The sequence below is a fragment of the Rhinatrema bivittatum genome, chromosome 6, assembly GCF_901001135.1.
Source record: "Rhinatrema bivittatum chromosome 6, aRhiBiv1.1, whole genome shotgun sequence".
NCBI lineage: Eukaryota > Metazoa > Chordata > Amphibia > Gymnophiona > Rhinatrematidae > Rhinatrema > Rhinatrema bivittatum.
In genome coordinates, this window is record NC_042620.1 from 47,137,029 (window position 1) to 47,149,037 (window position 12,009).

Consider the following 12,009-nt stretch of genomic DNA (forward strand, 5'->3'; position numbering starts at 1 on the left):
AATGTCATCTGTTAGGAACAATTAATGTGAATAGAAAATAATTGCATCAGGGAACTAGGGACTCAAAGGATTTTACACATTAATATTCAGACGCTGTTCGATTACACACCCTATTCTTTATTTCAGATTTGCTTGGACGGATTGTTAAATTGGTGCCATTTCCTTATATTAATCTGTATACTAATTATCAGGGCTCTCTGTGGTGCAAAAAGCCAGATTTGTTTAATTGCAAATACAATAAAACTCATAATTTAGGTAAACACTACTTCTTGCCCATTGATGTAAAAGACAAAATTAAGATTTATTTATTTTTTTTATGTTTTAACCTGTCATGAGCCCACCTGAGGGAATTATTGATACAAACACAAATTCCCTTCGAAAAGGGATTACTTTTTTTTTTTTTTTTTTAATGCTCAGACATGCATATTTGCCAGTCTGCAAAGCAAAACCAGGTCATACTTGCAAATGGATCACATGGGAGGGCAATATTCAAACGCTATACCCCCAGGCAAACAGGCTGCCTGAAATGCGTCCATTCTGAACGTGGCTAAAAGTATGTGCAGGGATCGAAATTGGGGTGTACTTTTACACATGAGAAAAGCAGAGGAGGAGCTCGGCGGTGGGGTTATATCAAGGGAGAAAACAAAATGCAAAGCTCTGCATTTTTCCTTTTCAACTGCATTTCTAATTTTGGGGGGAAAATGTATCCACAGAAAAAAAAAGCAGGTTTCTCTTTCCATGAGTACGATTTCTCAAGGCAATTTTCAAAGGGAAAGTACATGTGCGAAGTCCAAGGGCAAAAGTATCTGTCGACTTTGCAACTATCCACATAGTTTAGAAAATTGCCACTAAATTCATTTTTATTCCTGAGTGAATTCTGTGCTACAAGAAAATAATATTTAGCAAAATTATGCAATTATTTATTAAATCACTGTATAATCACAATATAATTAACTAAATACAGAAAAAAGTTCTTCAAAGATGTGGAATTTTTCATTTTTGGATGTAGAATTCCCTCAAGAGTACTGTAATAGTACATCTAAAAGTTGTCTGCACCAGTCTTCACCTCCCTACTGTTCTCCCCAGTTCACCCTACTACTCTTACAACCTTTATCCCACCAGCCCCAGCTTGTGTCCACTACTCTTCCTCCCCCAACCCATCCTACCACTTTTAAAATACCTATTTTTCTCTCCCAACCTATTCCCATCACTCCCTAACCCCAGCCCATCCCAGCACTTCATTCCCAACACTCCCTTCTAAGAGCATAAGAATATAAGTTACAATGCTGGATCAGACCAAAGGTCCATCAAGCCCGGTATCCTGTTTCTAATGGCCAAGCTAGATTACAAGTACCTGGCAAGTACCCAAACATTACATAGATCCCATGCTACTAATGCCAGTAATAGTAGTGGCTATTCCCTAAGGGACGGATTTTAAAAGGATTTACGCGCGTAACTGCTCCTGCGCGCGCCGAGCCTATTTTGTATAGGCCCGGCGACGCGCGTATGTCCCGGGGCGTTGTGAAAGGGGCGGGGCGCCAGTCCAGGGGCGAGACCGAGGCCTCCAGCACAGCGGGCCATTTGCTGCTGTGCCGGGGGATTGTGTGCTGGCAGCCGGTAGGGGAGGGATTTAGTGCTAACTTCATGGGGTGCCCCCTAGTCCTTTTATTATCTGAAGAGTAAATAACCGATTCATATTTACCCATTCTAGTCCTCTTCCCCAGCCTCTCTCTCTGGCTTTAACTATCCCCTTTTCTTCACCATCACCACCATTGTGGGCCTTCATTTGATATCCTATTTTATGGACCTCCACGTCATCAAAAGTAAGAGAATATGCTTGGGCCAGTCCTGACCTTGGTTAGTAGCAATAGTGATGGTGGTGGTAGTAGCAGTCAGTATGTCCGTGTAAGACCTGTGAGTTGTACATGCTCTTAGGTTATGTAATGGCTCTGCCTTCTGCATGGGTTTTCTTTTCAAACCAATGGTCTAGCTGCCTAGGCCAGTGATCCCCAACCCTGTCCTGGGGGCCCATCAGCCAGTCGGGTTTTCAGGATATCTGACATGAAAAATTTCTCTCATGCATATTCATTGTGGATATCCTGAAAACCCAAACTGGCTGATGGGCCCCAGGACAGGGTTGGGGAGCACTGGCCTAGACCATTGGATTGTGCGGTTTATACATTTTTAAATTAAATTAAACCAATAGCCTGTTTGTGCGGAGGAACATAGGAACATAAGATTTGCCACACTGGGTCAGGCAAAGGTTCATTAAGCCCAGCATCCTGTTTCTAACAGTGACCAATCCAGGTCACAAATACCTGGCAGGATCCCATAAGTTCAATAAATTATATGCTGCTTATCCCAACGTCCACTTTAATGATAGTTTATGGCCTTTTCTTCCAGCAACTTGCCTAAATCTTTTTTAAGCTCAGCTACACTTTTACCCACACCCTCCAGCAACGAATTCCAGAGTTTAATTATGCATTGAGTAAAAACAATTTTCTCCTATTTGGCTTAAATGTATTACCTAGTAAACTTCATTGCATGTCCCCTAGTCTTTGTACTTTTTGAGAGTAAACAACCAATTCACGTTTACTTGTTCCACTCCACTCATTTTATAGACCTCTATCATCTCTCCCCTCAGCCATCTCATTTCCAAGCTGAAGAGCCTTAACCTCTTTAGCCTTTCCTCATAGGAGAATTGTTCCATCCCTTTTATCATTCTGGTTGCCCTTCTCTTCCTAATTATGTTTTTTTTTTTAAGATAAAAAATGCTAGCCCATGTGCCTTTAAGTAAAGAGCAGACAGAACAGAAAGATTCCAAAATCACTTCTGCCAACTGATAAGCAGATTAATACAAACAAGAAACATACATTGAAATATCTATATACAAATGCTAGAAGTCTAAAAATATAAGATGGGAGAATTAGAATATATAGATGTAACTGGCATCTCAGAGACCTGGTGAAAGGAATATAACTAATGGGGCACTGGGATACCAGGAAACAAATTATATCGCAATGATAGGATGGCTCAAATTGGTGGAAAGGTGGCTATATGTTAAAAAGGGCATAGAGTCAAACGGGATAAAAGTTCTACAGGAAACAAAATGCACTGTAGAATCTTTATGGATAGGAATTCCCAATGAGAAGGGGAATAGAATAGCAGTGGGGGTATACTACCACCCACCTCACAGGAATGAACAGAGACATGATGAAAAGCTAACAGAATTTGGGAATCTAACAAAATTAGCAACAAAGTAATAAGGGGTTGATTTCAATTATCCTAATATGATTGGGTAAATGTCACATCAGGACATGCTAAGGAAGAAAAAGTTTCTAGATTGAACAAATGACCGCTTCATGGAACAGCTGGTATAAGAAACCGACAAGAGGTGTGAGCTATTTTATTCCCTAATTCTTAGCAGAACACGATTTGGTGTGAGAGTGGTATTGTGTGGGGCCACCTGGCAATAGTGATCATGATCACATTGACTGATAATTGGAAGACACTAAGGAAATCTACTGTGATAGCACTAACTCTGAAAAGGGAAAGGAATGATGAGAAATGAGGAAAATGGTTAGGAGAAAACTGAAAGGAACAATTGCAAAGGTAAGGACGGTAACTTTCAAACTGGCGCACATATGTGCACACCTGGCAGCGTGTGCCAACCTACACCGTCATTTTGATAAAATACATGCATGTTATAAAATAGCTTGGTCATGCGTGCCATATTTAAAGTGGATGCATGCTCTACCATATAAATCGGGGAATTTAAAAGGGGCACATGTCCACGCTATTGCCAATTTACCAGTTCAGCTACCAGTTTGGTCCTCCAAGCTCCCTAGTTTGATAGCCTACACTCCCCCCAGTTTCCAGAGGCCTTTTTAAACCCCTCAGAAATGGATTGATCCTTTTTATTTTATAACTTACACATCCTCCATAGAAGAAGTAAAGTTATGCAGCAGGGGACCTCGACATACGCTGAGCACATAAGTATTTATGTGCACACCTCTTGGCTAGGCCCCAAAATGCCCATGCCCTGCCCAAACCTCGGCTCTTTTTGGAAACTTTTTAAATATACGCACATCGGATTTTACGCGCATATCTGGGGTGCTTTTTAAATTAATGTCGTCGTCGCGCGTAAGCCTGACTTATTCACCCATTCCTTGACTGATGCGCATGCCTGGCTTCTAAAATTCACCTTTAAGAGTTTTATAGCAGGCATTGATTTGATTTAAAAATACAAGCTTGGAATCCCACATTATATGTATTCCATGTATTAAAAGAGGTGGAAGAAGGTTAAACTATTGCTAGCATGGCTAAAAGATGAGATATGAGAGGCTATTCCAGCCAAAAGAACATCTTTCAAAAAATAGAACAGGGATCCAAATGAAGAAAAGAGGAAACAGCATAAGCAGTGGCAAGTTAGATGCATAGCTTTGATAAGGAAGGCAAAACTCAGAATTTGAAAATAAAGCTTGCTGTGAAAGCAAAAACTCATAGGGCCCGATATTGAAACGCTACTTAGCCTGACAAGTAGGACTTAACAGGGTAAGTGGTGGTGACAGACTATCTAGCTAAATTCAGTGGTCATCACTTACAGGTCGATACAGTACAGAGCGCCACTGTTAGCCGGCATTTGGACGTGCTAGCTTTACCCCTTATTCAGTAAGGGGTAATAGCGCGTCCAAAACGCGCGTCCAACCCCCCCCCCCCCCCCGAATCTAATAGCGGCCCGCAACATGCGAATGCATGTTGATGGCCCTATTAGGTATTCCCGCGTGATTCAGAAAGCAAAATGTGCAGCCAAGCCGCACATTTTGCTTTCAGAAATTAGCGCCTACCCAAAGGTAGGCGCTAGTTTCTGCTGGCACCGGGAAAGTGCACAGAAAAGCAGTAAAAACTTAATTTTTTTAATAAAAATATTTTTTTAATAAAAAGTAAAAACTGCTTTTCTGTGCACCCTCTGACTTAATATTATTTCGGAGGCCCTGAAAGTTAAAAAAAGTAAAAATAAATAAATAAATTTAAAATGGGCCCGCGGTGGGTCGAAAACCGGATGCTCAATTTTGCTGGTGTTCGGTTTCCGAACCCATGGCTGTCAGCGGGCTCGAGAACCGACGCCGGCAAAATTGAGCGTCAGCTGTCAAATCCGCTGACAGCCGCCGCTTCCATCAAAAAAGAGGCGCTAGGGATATTAAGTTGGAGGGTGCACAGAAAAGCAGTTTTTATTGCTTTTCTGTGCACTTTCCCAGTACCAGAAGGTAGGCGCTAATTTCTGAAAGCAAAATGTGTAGCTTGACTGCACATTTTGTTTTCTGAATCGCGCGGGAATACCTAATAGGGCCATCAACATGCTATTAGGTTCGGGGGTTGGACGCATGTTTTTGGCCCCTTACTGAATAAGGGGTAACGCTAGCATGTCGAAAACGCGCGTCCAATAGTGCACACTGTACTGTATCGGCCCGTAAGTTTGTACCTGAGGCAGTGGAGGGTAAAGTGACTTGCCCACTGCTCTAACCCCTAGGCTACTCCTAGGGGTTAGAGCAGTGAGGAAAGTCTAACAAAGATGATATTTCTATTTATTTATTTATTTTAAAAGATTTCTATACCGTCTTTCACAAATAATAATCTGACCAAAATGGTTTACAGATATTAGAATAACGTCAGATAAAATAAAAATAAAAACATCTAATTAAATAAAATAAAATAAAAACACAAAAAGTAAATGAAAGAAATTAAAGATAAGGAAAAAAAATACAATGTATACTTTAAGCCCTAATTCTAACTAATATGTTCTTAAATTAAATAATTAACTATATTACGTTTTACAAAAACAGAGTAAAGTCGGAATTTTAAAATAAAATAAAGCTAGGTTTCCCAAAACCTAGTTTGATGGACTGTATAACAGGGTACCATCAAGCTAGGCCGAGATAACATAGTAGAAATCTGGGTCTGAGGTTGGCTGGTTTGACAGAAAATATCCCTTTTCTTGTCTTGTTGGTGGTATGGGATCACAGGGTTGGGGACAAATTGATATTTTGGTATGATAATCAGGTCATAGTCAAGGTTATAAACAGGTAGTCTGCCCACAGCTTTTGCATGGCGGAATTATTGAGAGAAGTGGTGCCACAGTGTTTATGGATCAATCTAACTGTGTGAGCCAAGCATGTGCCTGCTAATGGCAATAGGATGGCAGATGCACTTTCCTGCGCTAAATGGGATTTGTTTTGACAGCGGGTCCTAGAGGCAGATGTAGCCAGAATTCCAGTCCTGGAACAGCTATCGGAGATTGGAGCTCAACAGAGTGGAACCTACTGAAGAGATCATTGCTTCTCTGCATGGTCCGTGTATTATAGGGTTTTCAGCCGATTGCAGGGATTCTTGAGCGAGTTGGGTTGGATATCAGATTCTGTCCCAGATAGGCTTATTTGCAAATACGTTGCCTGGGCAAAGGTCACCGGCATAATGAGGGAGGTGGCAAAGAATAGGTTGGCAAGCTTTGCTTTCTTCTCAAAGGCTATGAGATGGGGAAATCCCACAAGGAATTTCAGAGCCAAGAAGATGTTGGCAGGTTGTGCTAGGAAGTCAGGGCCAATGAGGGATTCCAGGAGCCCAATTACCTACGAATAGCTCATCTGCCTATAGTACAATCTGCCAGAATTTGTGTGAGACAAGTATGAAACCAATTTGTTTCAGGCAGCTTTTACTTTGGCCTTTTTTGGAGCTCTGAGGGTGATTGAGTTGGTAGCCGCATTGAAGAATGATTCCGGTTTCAATGGAATACTAATGCATGATGTTCATATGAAGGGGCAGGCGACTAACTTAGTCTGCAGGTCCAAAACAGACCAGGTGGGAAAACAGGCCTTGGTAAGTCTTCAGCCAGTCGAGTAACAGGTCACTTGCCCTTTACGGAATTTAGGCAGTTATCTGAGAGAGAGACCTACGGGCAACACACATTTGTTAATTCATGTGGACAGTGTACCATTAACCAGGTTTCAATTTTCTGCAGTGTTTAGAGCAGTTTTAACTCAATTAGGTGTTAACCCATCTCAATATGGAACACACTCATTTAGAATAGGGTCAGCTACCAGCACAGCTCAGGAAGGACTTGATACAGTCGCCATTCACAGAATCAGGCGATAGAAGTCTGCGGCAGTCAGTTTGTATGTCAGAAAAGATTGTCTGTGGCAAGCATCAATTGCTAACTTTATATTGCAGATTTGCCTCATGTGTGAAGGACCATCTGGATTGTGGGGCATTCCTTCATCCTCTGGATGGCTAAAAGGGCACATGAGAGACACAGAGGGTCACACCTGGGTCCATGTTCGATGTGCGTACTTTATGAATGGGCAGGCGCGGCATGCACTGGAAACAGCTGTTACCGATAATGCGACAGGCCTGATGTTATCACAATACACCTTAGTGGTAATGTCTTGGGAAGTTTCTCTTGCAAGCAGTTGATCAGTTTTATTAAAAAGAAAATGACAGAATTGGCTTCCTGTAGACATCGGGCACATTCCATAAGGTCAGGTATCTTACCTCACATCAAAGGGACTGGGCAGAAATTATGGGTAAGGGGACATAAGAAGAATAGGGTGAATAGGCAGATAGGAGTTCGAGTCCAGAAGCTGGGAGTTTTGCAAGTAAGGCATGATTGGGCAGATGCCCCATGCAAAGGGTTTTACAGACTCAACAGAATATATCTGTCGGATATCAGTCAGGATCTATTTAATAATGCGTTGCAGGAAAACTTGGAAAGAACTTTGATATATAGCTTCATTCAGGTTGCAGTGGTTTTGGTGTGTGTGGGGGGGGGGACGACATGAGGTAAATTTCATTATCTCTTGACGATGGGGGAGGGGGGCACAGATGGAGTGGATGTGAAGGATTTGACAGAAAGATGCCCCATGGGGCAGTGCCATTTGCCTTGGGGGCTTACCGAGCCTGGTTATTTCGGCCCCCTTGCTTGGTTAACACTGTGGATAGCCAGTTGATGGCAGCTGTCTTGTTAGGACAAGGTGGGACATTGGAGAGGTTATATGAAATTGATTACCTTTTTGCGAGTGGCTCGGGTAATGGGGTGAAAGCATCTAATGTTGTTATTAACAAAGCTGCGGCCTGTTATCCCAATACGAATTGTTTCACTGATCTTCTTCGATTGTTTTCTTGATGCAAATGGGGACGAGTAGGTTACTGAGGCTGCCAGTGTTAAGAATAAGGAGCTGATTAAGCATTCTACCGGTATGTATTAAAGTGTGATAAGTGGTACAGTATTTTTTACGTGCTATTTAAATAGAAATAAAACCTCACCACCTAGAAGACGACATTAAGTACAGACCAAATGAGAGAGAAAAGCTCACACCCTCAGGAATACTTCTTTCGCTAACATGGAGCCCCTTATTGTGCTTGGCTGCAGTACCTGAGGCAAAAGGAGGAAGAAGAGAAAGAGAGGAGAAGGATCCCAGAAACAGCAAAGAATACAGGAGGCAAAAGCCTCTGCAATCACCACTGCAGAGTAGGCCATGGAGGCAGCACAAAACCAGGATTTTTAGACCCTATACCATTTTGTTAGCGTGTATTTGAGGAAGTCTACGTTTGATGTTAATAAGCTAAGCCATTATTATGAAAAACCCTAATGTTGACCAAGTCTATGGGGTTAAGAATGTGAGGATCCCAGCTGCAATATGGCCCTCCTGCCTGCAAGGGGGCCGCAGTCTGAGCTGCATAGGCCTTTTGTTTCGTAGACGCCATGACTCAGCCCAACCTTGCCTTTTTAAGCCTGCCTCCCTGTAAGTTGGCTCAGTGTGGAGTTCCGTTACTCTATAATCGTGATTCATGCTCTGACTGTTAGTCTTGGCCTCGCTTTGCCCATGTGTTGGTCTCCTGTTCCTTGTGCTTGTCCTGCCTTGTCCTGTGGGTTGTTTCTTCTGTTTTCCGTACATTCCTGCCCAAGTACAGTGGCCTTTTTGTTTTGTGTGTGTGTTATCTGTGGCCCTGCTTGTTTGTTTTTTGTTCTGTCTTGCTTAATGGGCATCCTTTAGTGCTTTCTCAGTCCCAGCCCTGCCCTATTTTAGTGGGTGCCTTCCAGCTACTTGTATGCTCCTTAAGTCCTGCCAGCCACCAAAACCTAAGGGCTCAACCTGAGGGGGAGGTGGTCGGTCATGCAGAAGATTCCTGGTGCTAGGTCACGCCTGTCCCTAGGTCCAGACTTGTTCCTGCTATGGGGTTACCACATAACCAACTAGTGGGCTGTGACAGAGGAGGTTCATTTGCCCATTTGGGGGGTGGGGGGTGGGTGTCCTATATATTTTTTTTTTTATATACCAACATTCGATCTCAATTGAGATATCACACCGGTTTTGTACCTGAGGCAATGGAGGGTAAAGTGACTTGCCCAAGGTCACAAGGAGCGACAGCTGGACTCGAACCCTGGTCTCCTGGTTCATAGTCCACTGCTCTAACCACTAGGCCCACTAGGCTATTCCTCCTCCCTATTCTTCCTCCCCATCCTCTGAAACAATTAGATAACATAAGCCCTTCCACAATAATGGTCATTTATTGCACAATGTACATGCAAAACAATAGCAAAGGTCAAACATATTAAATATTCATTATATGCACAAATAAGATATAGAAAAACATATACAAGACACAGCCAATGGCTGCAACAGAAACCAAAACACAGAAGATTCAAAGAATGGAAGTGGCAACATATTCTGATAGCTCTCAGAGAGAGGGTTTCCCCACAGATAGGTCATGTTTACATATATTAATTGCTTTATCTTAGCATACAACTCAAGGAAACTGAGTGCTGGTCTAGCTAGCCCAAGTTCTTAGCCATGTGAATGTGGATGTCTTGCTATGTGGAGCATATTTGAGATTTGCCATTGCTAAGAACTATGGCATAGGGTGTACAGAAGTAGTTTAGGGCCAATATCATCTGTAAACTAGGTAACTGTGTGATGGTGTCCTTTCTGATTTGGAGTTGTGAAATAAGTGAACAATTTAAAATTGTCTCGCTTGGTCACTGTATTGTTTTCTGATTGACCTTGATTGCTATATATTTTTTCATGTGAAGGCCTATGTGTTAATGACTCAAAAGAACTGAGGTACAGCCTGGGACTCTCTTTGCTGTCAGATAAAAGCCCTCGGTCCATAAGAACATAAGAAAATGCCATACTGGGTCAGACCAAGGGTCCATCAACCCTAGCATCCTGTTTCCAACAGTGGCCAATCCAGGCCATAAGAACCTGGCAAGTACCCAAAAACTAAGTCTATTCCATGTTACCATTGCTAATGGCAGTGGCTATTCTCTAAGTGAACTTAATAGCAGGTAATGGACTTTTCCTCCAAGAACTTATCCAATCCTTTTTAAACACAGCTATACTAACTGCACTAACCCATCCTCTGGCAACAAATTCCAGAGTTTAATTGTGCGTTGAGTAAAAAAGAACTCTCTCCGATTAGTTTTAAATGTGCCTCATGCTAACTTCATGGAGTGCCCCCTAGTCTTTCTACTATCCGAAAGAGTAAATAACCGATTCACATCTACCCGTTCTAGACCTCTCATGATTTTAAACACCTCTATCATATCCCCCCTCAGTCGTCTCTTCTCCAAGCTGAAAAGTCCTAACCTCTTTAGTCTTTCCTCATAGGGGAGTTGTTCCATTCCAACTGACTCCCTCGCAGGCTTTTTGCTTTGAATGTACCTGAAAACGTTTTTATTATGGGTTGAATATTTAAAAGATATCTGGGATGTAAATTATGTGGGCTTATCCAGCTAACTTACAAGGATAATCAGTAGCACGGTTATACTGCTGAATATTCATGTATAAATCGCTACTTAACTGGATAAGTCTTATATGACTGTTTGACCTTCTGAATAGCAGGTCTAACTTATCTGGTTCACTTAACCAGATAAGTAAGAATAACGCTACTTATCCGGTTAACAAGGTCATACCTCAAAATGCGTTATGGCGTTAACGCACGCAATAACGTGTTAATGCATGCGTTAACGTCATAACGCAAGCAATAATCGTACTATCGCACAGCGCAAATGCAAATTTTTGGGAGGGGTTTGGGTGGGATTAATGAAAATGAGGGGCAATAACCCACCTTGTGATAGCGTGCGTTATGCTATCGCACGGTTTTAACACCGGAAATAATTACACCTTTTTTCCTGGTGTTAACCTGTGTGATATGCCCAAAGCGGCCATAACGCAATTTGCAATAAATTTTGTAAAATGCATTTCGGCCATTTCTGGGCTTGGGAGGGAGAGGGGAGAGGGAGTGGAGTGGAGAGAGGGAGAGGCAGAGAGAGAGAGCTTTTGGGGAGGCTTCACAGTATTCAACTATTTATATGACTATAGGAGGGCCAGCTAATAGCTCGAGGTGAGGTGTTGGTGGTGGTTTAGAGGTCAGTTTTACATGTCAACCTCAGAGCCAGCTCAGAACCGTGGTGCACTGCGTGAGAGGCTTAACCAATATGGCGCACAGCGCCACTGAATGTTTGAATTGCCTCCCAAGATCTCGCAGTATTTCAGGCATGCTGTGTCAGAAGCCCTGCCCTGCACTCTGTCTCCCCTCCTTCACAGCGATGCTGCCACGGCTGTAGAGAGGACGCTCCACCACCAATGCACAGCTTCAGCCGGCTGCATCGGGACAGGCCAATGTCTGGCACCATGTTAGTTAGGTGAGTGCTGTTGAGCAAGAGCCCTGCGCCCTCATATTTATTTGTATATCCATTACCTTATTTACATAGGCAACTGCAATAACCCCCATTTCCCTAGTCTTAAGAGATGTGAGAAATGGTTAGTAAATAGGGCAAAGTGGTTATCACACAATAAACATGTTATCACACTTTAAATACATTGGTCCCTTAGGGTTCTGCTTTTCAAAAGTTTTTACCCATTCTATATTTATAGTAAGTTCATCTGAAATTATGTCTCTTATTAACCCCATGAAATAAATTTGACATACAATCAACAAAATATAGGCATTAAC

General features: G+C 42.4%; 1 protein-coding gene across 1 annotated transcript in view; it reads right to left on the bottom strand.

Annotated features, from left to right (window-relative positions):
* Window positions 1–12,009, bottom strand: part of NCKAP5 (NCK associated protein 5) — a 1,124,153-nt gene that overhangs the window by 172,580 nt on the left and 939,564 nt on the right.